This window comes from Phyllostomus hastatus, unplaced genomic scaffold, assembly GCF_019186645.2.
Source record: "Phyllostomus hastatus isolate PE091 unplaced genomic scaffold, TTU_PhHast_1.1 phas_scaffold_182, whole genome shotgun sequence".
NCBI classification, from domain to species: Eukaryota; Metazoa; Chordata; class Mammalia; order Chiroptera; family Phyllostomidae; genus Phyllostomus; species Phyllostomus hastatus.
This window is the reverse complement of record NW_025334013.1, coordinates 1-8636: the sequence shown is the minus strand read 5'-3', so window position 1 is coordinate 8636 and position 8636 is coordinate 1.

The following is an 8636-nucleotide window of genomic DNA, read 5'->3' as shown; positions in this document are numbered from 1 at the left end:
GTGTGTCTGCAGTCTTGCACCTCTTAGGATGTGGCATTGTGTCCTGGGTTTGCCTGCAAGGTCCACGTGCAGATGAAGATTTAGGTTGTGGTGTATGGAATCTGGCATTATAAGGGTCCAATGTCAGTCCCCGGCATCTGGTGTTTGGCCCTTGGACCACATGGTCTGGGTCGGGTGGGCACAGGGCTTTGCTCCCGGAGTCCTGGTTTTGGTTTGGGTCCACTGCAGGGTCCAGGTTTTGGAGTCAAAGGTATGTGTCCAAGGTCCTGAGTTTGGCTCTGGTGTCTGGTGTCTGCCCACAGATGATCATTGTTGTCAAATTCAATGCCAATATGAGTCCCCAAGTATATGGAGTTTAGGCACATTAGTAAAAAAGTGAAGAAAATGCCTTGGCAAATGGAATGGGAAAGGTGAGTTTGAGAGCTAAATAAGGCCAGCGATGTACAGCCCGGTCATAAGTCTGAGGATCTAACTTCCCTAAGCAAGGGCATTGGAGAGCAAACGGTTTACAAGTTTCAGTCCACGCAGGGGAAGGCCCACCTCAGTCCCAGCCCTTCTCTGGTGACTCTTCTGAAGGAGAAGTTCACCAGAGAAGGACCCTGACCACTCTGTGTGCTCGCTGTGTTGCATCAGCACATCAAAGGGCGCCCCTGGAAAGCTGAGTATTCTGTGGAGCTGACTCTTCTGAGACCTCCTCGAAAGTCCTCAATGTTAGAGAACAGGTAAAACCCTAAAGACAGAGCACCCAGCACGCACTGTTTGTTGAGCACACATGTGCCTTCCCTGCTCTTCTTTGCTGCGTGTCTTCACTGTGTTTCTCCTTATCTCCTTATCCCTGTGGGACTTGCAGCCAGGGAGCAGTGGGCAGTGGCAGCTTGTCCTGGGTCACCCCCGATTCTGTCTCCAAGGACCTTCTTTGCATCTGACTTTTCTGTTTCCCCAGAGGCAGTGCCACCTGCGCTCACTCTTGTTGCTCTGACTGTGCCTCTTCTCTCTGAAGCCCTTTCTTTGTTTCACTGTCCTTACATTTAATATACAAACTCGAAGTTCCCTAGGTTTGTGTTATGAAATTTTTACTGCACAAAGTCAAGTGTCTACATGTATGACACCTTGCCAGGGCAAACCTGCCTTGGGTCCACTAACTTTTCGGTGACAGAATAATGAAAATTTGTGTATTCATTTACTTGTGGATGGACATTTGAATGCTTTCTACCTTTTCGTTGTTGTTAACAGTGCTCTTAAGAATAATCATGTATAAGTTTGTTAGAACATCTGTCTTCAAATTCTCAGGTATGTGTTTCGAAGTGGAGTTATTGAACACAGTAGGGTAATTTTTTTGAGGAAATGTCAAATCATTTTATAAGAGGTTTGCAATAGTTTTTTTATAACTCTTTATTTTCTTTTTGAAAAAACATTATATATATATTTTTAAATATTTTATTTATTCATTTTCAGAGAGGGAAGGGAGGGAGAAGGAGAGAGAGAGAGAAACATCAATGTGCGGTTGCTGGGGGCCGAGCTACGCCACTGAGCTACGCCAGCCAGGGCTTGGTTTGCAATAGTTTACATTTACAATAGAAATGGTCAGTCATTCTAATTTTTGTTTGTGATCATAAACATTTCTCAGTTTTGCTTTCTCATTATAGCCTTTGTAGTGTCTGGGAAGGGGCATTGTGCTGTGATGTAGCCATGGGACATCTTCTCTGGTATTTTTTTTTACCACTTCTATGAATGTCTTCTCGTTAGAAGGGACTATTCAAGTTTTTTAAAATACAGATGCCTGCCTGGGTGGTGTGGTTCAGTGGATTGTGCACCGGCCTGTAAACCAAAGGGATCTACGGCTTGATTCCCAGTCAAGGGTATATGCCTGGGTTGCAGGGCAGGTTCCTAGTAGGGGACGCGTGAGAGGCAACCACCCACTGATGTTTCTCTCCCTCTCTTTCTCCCTCCCTCCCCCTCTCTAAAAGTAAAGAAATAAAATGTTTAAAATAATATAGGTGTCTCTTCATTGAGGAGTCATAAAGTTCTTTGTTGTGGAAGAAAGAGTCTTACTGAACGTATAATGTGCAAGCACTTTCTTCAATTCTGTGCGTGGTCTTCTTACTCTGAGAATAGCTTCTCCTGCTACCCAGAATATTTTAATCAAGAGGATATCACGTTTACTGGTTTACTTTCATCAGTTTTGCTTTGAAAGGGTGTGCCTTGGTATGCCAGCAGCAGCCTCATGCATTTCAGTCTTAAGTGTGTCATCACTGCATTATTTAATTTGCTTGATTTAATATAACTTGTTTCACAGAAATCTGCTTTATTGTTTTAGACATGAGATAATGACCTTTCAAGGGCCCACACATTAAATAGGAGGACACAGTGTTCTCTGTGGTTTGATGTCCAGAGTCAGGGACAGGCTTCGGGCACCCGGTCTGGTGTCTGGTGCGTGGCATGGTTCGGGGTTAGGATTACGGGTTGGGGTTGTGGTGGATGCCATGACTTGTCTTTAACCTCATTCGAAACCATCATGTTAGACTGTATTGTGACAGGTATCCTATGGGTGTATGATTAAAAAAAATCTCACCACAAGTGGTGAGTGTATGGTTGGCCATTTCCGCAGTGAGTATGCATGAACATAAGCAACATTTTCGGTCCCTTTGGCTTAGTCACTTCAAAGAAGGTACAGGGGCAACTGTAAGGCAAGAAAAGGTCTGTGGTGTGTGTGGAGACGATGCTGTGACTGATGAAGTGTGTCACAAGTGGACTGCAAAGTTTCATGTTGGAGATTCCTCCTCCCACAGGCAGGCAGACCAGGTGCAGTGGAGAGCCCTCAACAGCAGACGTTCACTGAGGACAGAGCACGTCATGGCAGGCGGGAGACAGGCAACACGTTCAAAGTGCCCTAATCAGGCTTTGAAAACCATTTGCACCAGCTTGGTTATGTTAATTGCTTTGCCATTTGGGCTCCACAGGAGTTAAGTGGGATGGTGGGGACCCTTCATGAGTGCATTTCCACAAGTGGTTCTCCACTGAAACCTAAGGACAATGTTTCATTTCCATGAAAATTGTGTGTGGTGGGTGGGGGGGGGGATGAATCTTTGCTGTTTGAGAACAACCTGGAATGGGAGAGATTGTGGGCAAACCAAGGAACCACCACTCGCCCCTCCCAAGGGTGGTCGTCATCCAAAGGACGTGATGATGCCCTTGTGGTGAATTCTGGAGGGTGTCCTTCAGTAGGAGCTCCTTTCGGAAAGCCAGCAGGTTACTGGTGACAGGTACTTCTCCCCATCAGACCAACTGAAAGCTCCGCCTCAGGGGAAGAGTCCGGGGAATTTGTCAGCAGAAGATACGGAAGGTTAGGATGAGGTGAGAGAGCACATTTCTCTTTGGTGACCAGGAAAAACGCTTCCAGCCTGGCTGCGCAGTCCTGATTCCTCCACAGTACTCAGGAGACCTTGCTCCTTCCCACAGCCATTTAGTTCATTTCTCTGAATGTTTCTTTGTGAAGAGAGATTTCCATTCCCTGGAAGAGTGCAGAAGACACCTGGAAGAGTTCTCTGCTCCAAAAGAGAACGATGTTGTGGGACGATGGAATGGTGAAATGGCATGAAGGGGGCAGAGGGCAGAGGAAGAAAACGGTGACGGCATTGTGCATTATTTTGTGGGGGGACAATGAAAAGTGTGATTGCCATTGCATCTCGGTAAAAAGCAAGGGAACTTTTCAGCCAGGCCAGCAGTAGGATATGCGTTGCATCAGTCGGTGTCTGCTGCCATCTTGTGGCCATTTTGGGGAATGTCACCTTATTGCAGGTCCGCAGGAAAAGTGGGTGGGTATACTGTATCATCTAGGAATGTGGAATCCAACATTATTTTGATGTGCATTTCATCACTTTTAAAAATAAGGACTTTTTGGTAACCTTTTGTTACTGATTTCTAGATTAACCGAAATTAGTGCCAACAATCAGCTTTACATAATTTCAATGTTTTGAAGTTTGTTGAAACTTGCTTTACAGTACACTATGATCACTGAAAAAGTGTTCCCAATGCGCCTCTCTTCTGCCATCTGGTGTTCACGTTGGGAAAACACTTTGGTGCAGACCAGAAGGAAACGTTGGGTGTAGTGGATCATCCCTAAATGCTGAATCCAATTTTGCTGCTGCATGTTAAGTTTATTTTTTTAAGACTTTATTTATTATTGTTAGAGAGGGGGTAGGGGAGGGAGAAAGAAAGGGAGAGAAACATCGATGTGTTGATGTGTGTAAGAGATACATCGATCGGTTGTCTCTCACACACTCCAAACTGAGGATCTGGCCCCCAGCCCAGCCATGAGCCCTGACTGGGAATCCATCATGACCATTCGGTTCTCAAGCTGGTGCTCAGTCTGCTGATCCACACCAGCCAGGGCTCATGTGAAGTTTTTATATCTCTACAGGGTTTTTTGGGGGGTTAAGCAAAGCTACAGGTTTGATCCCTGGTCAAGCCACGTGCAAGACAAGCAATGGCTCTGACTGGTGTGGCTCAGTGGGCTGGGCATCCGCCTGCAAACCAAAAGGTCACCAGCTCCATTCCCAGTCAGAGCACATGCCTGGGTTTGAGGCAGGAGATAGTCAGGAGGAAACTCCGGAGGTGCCCCAGGGACAAGATAAAGGACATTGGTACAGGACAGAGACTGTGTTCTGAGACCAGTTGTTCCTGCTTTCTGGGAAAGTGCTGAATCATGGCGAATCATAACTGCATCTGTGCAGAAGAGCCTACATGACCCCTGCCTCATTATAATAGCATTATAATAAACTAGCATTGTGGGACCCCCTTTTCCTCATAGTCAATTAAGGAAGATCATGGGAGACCACATGTACAGTAGGTTTACAGTAATATAACGACATGGGCAATAAAACCCTGCCAAAACTAGCCAAGAAATATTGCCCTGTGAGTACAGAATCCCTGCAGCCCCTGAGATCAATCTCTGCTCCAAGTCAGCTCCCATGTTCTGTGGAGTGTACTATCGCTTAATAAATCTGCTCTCTGTCTGTCTGCTATAAACTCTCTGTGTTCAATTCTTTGTTTGCGATCACCAAGAATGTAGTTACCTGTGCCCACCTTACCTGTGCCCACCCGTGACAAGTTGTGGGCCAGGTCGCCAGTTGGGAGTGCATGAGAGGCAAATGATAGATCTTCCAAACAAAAAAATAAATCAATAAATTAAAAAAACTAAATAAAACAAAACACAGTTTCTATGTGGATCTGTATGTATTAATGGACCCTGTATTCTTTCCCATCAATCTGTCTATTCACAGGGCATTAATCCACTGTTATACTTACTGTATCTTCCTAATACAATACACCTTTTAATTCTTCCTTACTTTAACAGGTAAACTGAAATTGAGCTTCTTTTACTTTAAAATATTTTGCTGAGCCCTGGGCAATGTGGCTCAGTTGGTTGGAGCTTTGTCCTGTTAGGTAGGATAGATAGCAAACTGAGGCAAAGAGGAGGAGCAGGGAGACAAGTGTCACCCAGTGACTCAGTCGTCCTGGGACTGATCTGATAATAGTGCCAGGTGTTCGGAACATCACAAGAAACACCATGGTGGCACAGGAAGTGGGAGCCCTTGAAATTCTAGGTGTCGTTTCCACTCTCAGGGAGAAAAACCTTTGAAACTGTGTGTTAATTCCAAGGTCTGCTTGGTGGGTGGGAGGGGGTCCACAGAGCCCAAAGAAGAGGCCCACAAACAACTTTGGTTACTTGCCTACCTCTGGTCACCATCTGTTTTATGAGGAGTCCGTAATGTTTACAGAAAGAGCCTGTAAATAAATAACTTTGGGTGACTGCCCCAACTTTAACTGCCTCCTGTCACATATCTGTTTTACAACAAGAGGAACATATGGGGTGTGGAGTGAGATAAGGATTCAGGCTAACAGACCCCCACACATACCTAAGTTTGGGTAGTCACATCCCCTGTGGAAGCTGCTACCACCTTTACCCACCGATCAATATGCAAATTCTTCCCCCACCCCCCATCCTGCCAAGTACATAAGTCCTCAGGACCAAGAACCTGAGGCTCTTGAAACCCTTGACCTTGCCCATTGCCGCCCTTACCTTGCCCTGCCCAGAATCTGCACCTTTCACACCTCCTTGGCAAGGCCTGTTGTCTTCCATGAGAACGTATCACTAGTGAACCCTGCTTGCTCACTAGTAGACTGGCTGATCTGTAATTCTCTGCTGCATCAGCAAGAAGAACTGAGTTTCTCCCATAACAATCCCATGAACCAAAAGGTCGTAGTTTGAGCTCTAGTCAGGGCACAGTCCTAAGTTGCAGGTTCATTCCCCAGTGGGGACACGTACGAGAGGCAACCCTTTGATGTTTCATCTCATATCGATGTTTCTCTCCCTCTCTCTCCCCCTCCCTTCCCTTCTCTCTGAAATCAATAAGTATGTCCTCAGGTGAGGATTAAAACATTTTTTGCTGATATTTTAATCTAATCACATTACATTTATAGGTAACTAAGAAATGTAGATCATTATATATTTTTCTATCTAGAATATGTTGTTGCTTTTCTGTTGTTCAAGTGTCTTTTCAAACAAAAGGTTTTATTTATTTTTAGAGAAAGGGGATGGGAGGTAGAAAGAGAGAGAGAAAGATCAGTCAGTTAAGTCTCACACGCCCTCAACTGGAGAGTGAACCCTCAACCCAGGCATGTGCCTCGACCGGAAATCGAACTGGTGACCTTTAGATCTGCGGCACGGCGTCCAAACCACTGAGCTACCCCAGTAGGTGTTGTTCAGGTGTCTTTTATTGGGTAGCATGTTATGAATTGGTTCATACTGATCTTACACATTCTTGTTAAGTTCATTCCCAGGCATTTCACCAGTTTTGTTGCTATTGGGTGTTTTTAAAAATTATATCTTTAACTTACTCTTTTGTATATAAAGGATATTTAATTATGTATGCAATTTGCCCTACACATTACTTAATTCTATTATTTGTAATAATGTAAAAATGGATTCCAATGATTTTCAAGGTAAGTAAGCTATCATGTAATAATAATTACCATATTATTTTAGTTATGTATAACAGAAAAGTAGCTAAAGCTTGGCAGAAAACATGAAGAAAAGATAATGTGAAGGGTTAGAAAAATTATTTTTGTTAGTTGTAAGTTTATTAGTGACTAAACAAATTAGTAAAAGCATTCTTAGCATTTTAAATGAGTTAGGGCCTAGATGCATGGTGTTCTAGTACTTAGAAATCAGAAGTATCAACCCTGGCTGGCATAACTCAGTGGATTGAGAGCGGGCTGTGAAACAAAGAGTCACAGGTTTGATTCCCAGTCAGGGTACATGCCTGGGTTGCAGGCCATGATCCCCAGCAACCGCACATTGATGTTTCTCTCTATCTCCCACCCTTCCCTCTCTAAAAATAAATAAATAAAGTTTAAAAAAAATAAAAAAAGAAAAAGAAATCAGAAGTATCTTGTAGGTGAAATTGTGCCCCTTGTAGGTAATCTAAGGAATTTATAATATAGCAAATGTCCACATTTTCAAAAGGTAAATTTTAGATGGTGAATTCTGGGAACTAAAAGACTAAGATTATTGATTCTAGTTGCATTATAGAAGAGCTATTGAAGAGTGATGTATGGGCAATGAGAAGAAGCAGTGATCCTCAGATGTCTGCCATGATGTATCACAGTGTGGTTCTGTCTCCTAAGGTGTCAGACCATTTTTGCTTCCTGACGTTCTGAGGGTGTCTTTTCAGCCTAGGACACTCGCCAATCTTTGCAAGACGGTGAACTTTTGTTGTTGTTGTTGTTCTTTAGGTCTCAGTTTGTATGCTGTCTGTGCAAACAGAGAGTCATTATTTCAGATCTAGGGAGCAAAGTGATGTGCGGTGTCCATTCTCCTGGACTCTTCATTGAGGTCCACGCAGAGCAGGGCTTCTCATTCTCAGCACTGCTAAGCAGGATAGACAGCAAACCAAGGTGGGGAGGGGGAGGGGGACACATCCCACCCAGTATTTCAGCTGTCCTAAGTGGGGTCAGGTAAGGTTTTCAGAGGTTCCAAGGTCACAAGAGAGACCAGGATGAGTGCACCAGCAGCTGGAGGGGAGCCTTTGAAATTCTATGTACCATTTTCTCTATTGGGAAAGGAAGCCTTTGAAGCTGTTTGTTAATCCCAAGGTCGGGAGAAGGGCTGGGAGAAGGGCTGCAGAGGGGAAGCCTGGAGGCTCAGTGCAAACGTGAAAGCCCTGAAACCCCAGCAGGTGGGGCACTCAGACTAGCTGGGGGCAAGCTTGCAGGTTCCTGTCAAGTGCATGTCACAAATAAACCTGCTACCTCACTTTCACTGTGCTTGTTGTCCCTTGCCTGAATCCATTCTTTCAGGCAGGACAAGAATGAAGGAGGGGAAGTCCCCTGACTCCCCCAACTTGGGTCTTCCCAGTAACAGCACTGATGACCTTTTGGGCCAATAATTCTTTCTCCTGTTTTTTTCCCCTGCATTGTAGGTGCTTGTTAGCATGCGTTTCCTCTATTCACTGCTGGCCAGTAACACCCTCCCTCACCTGCACCCTCACGGCAATCTGAAATGTGTCCCTGCTTTACCTAATGTTCCCCTGGGGGCAAAATCACTGTGTTTGAGAACCACTGACCTTGACCGT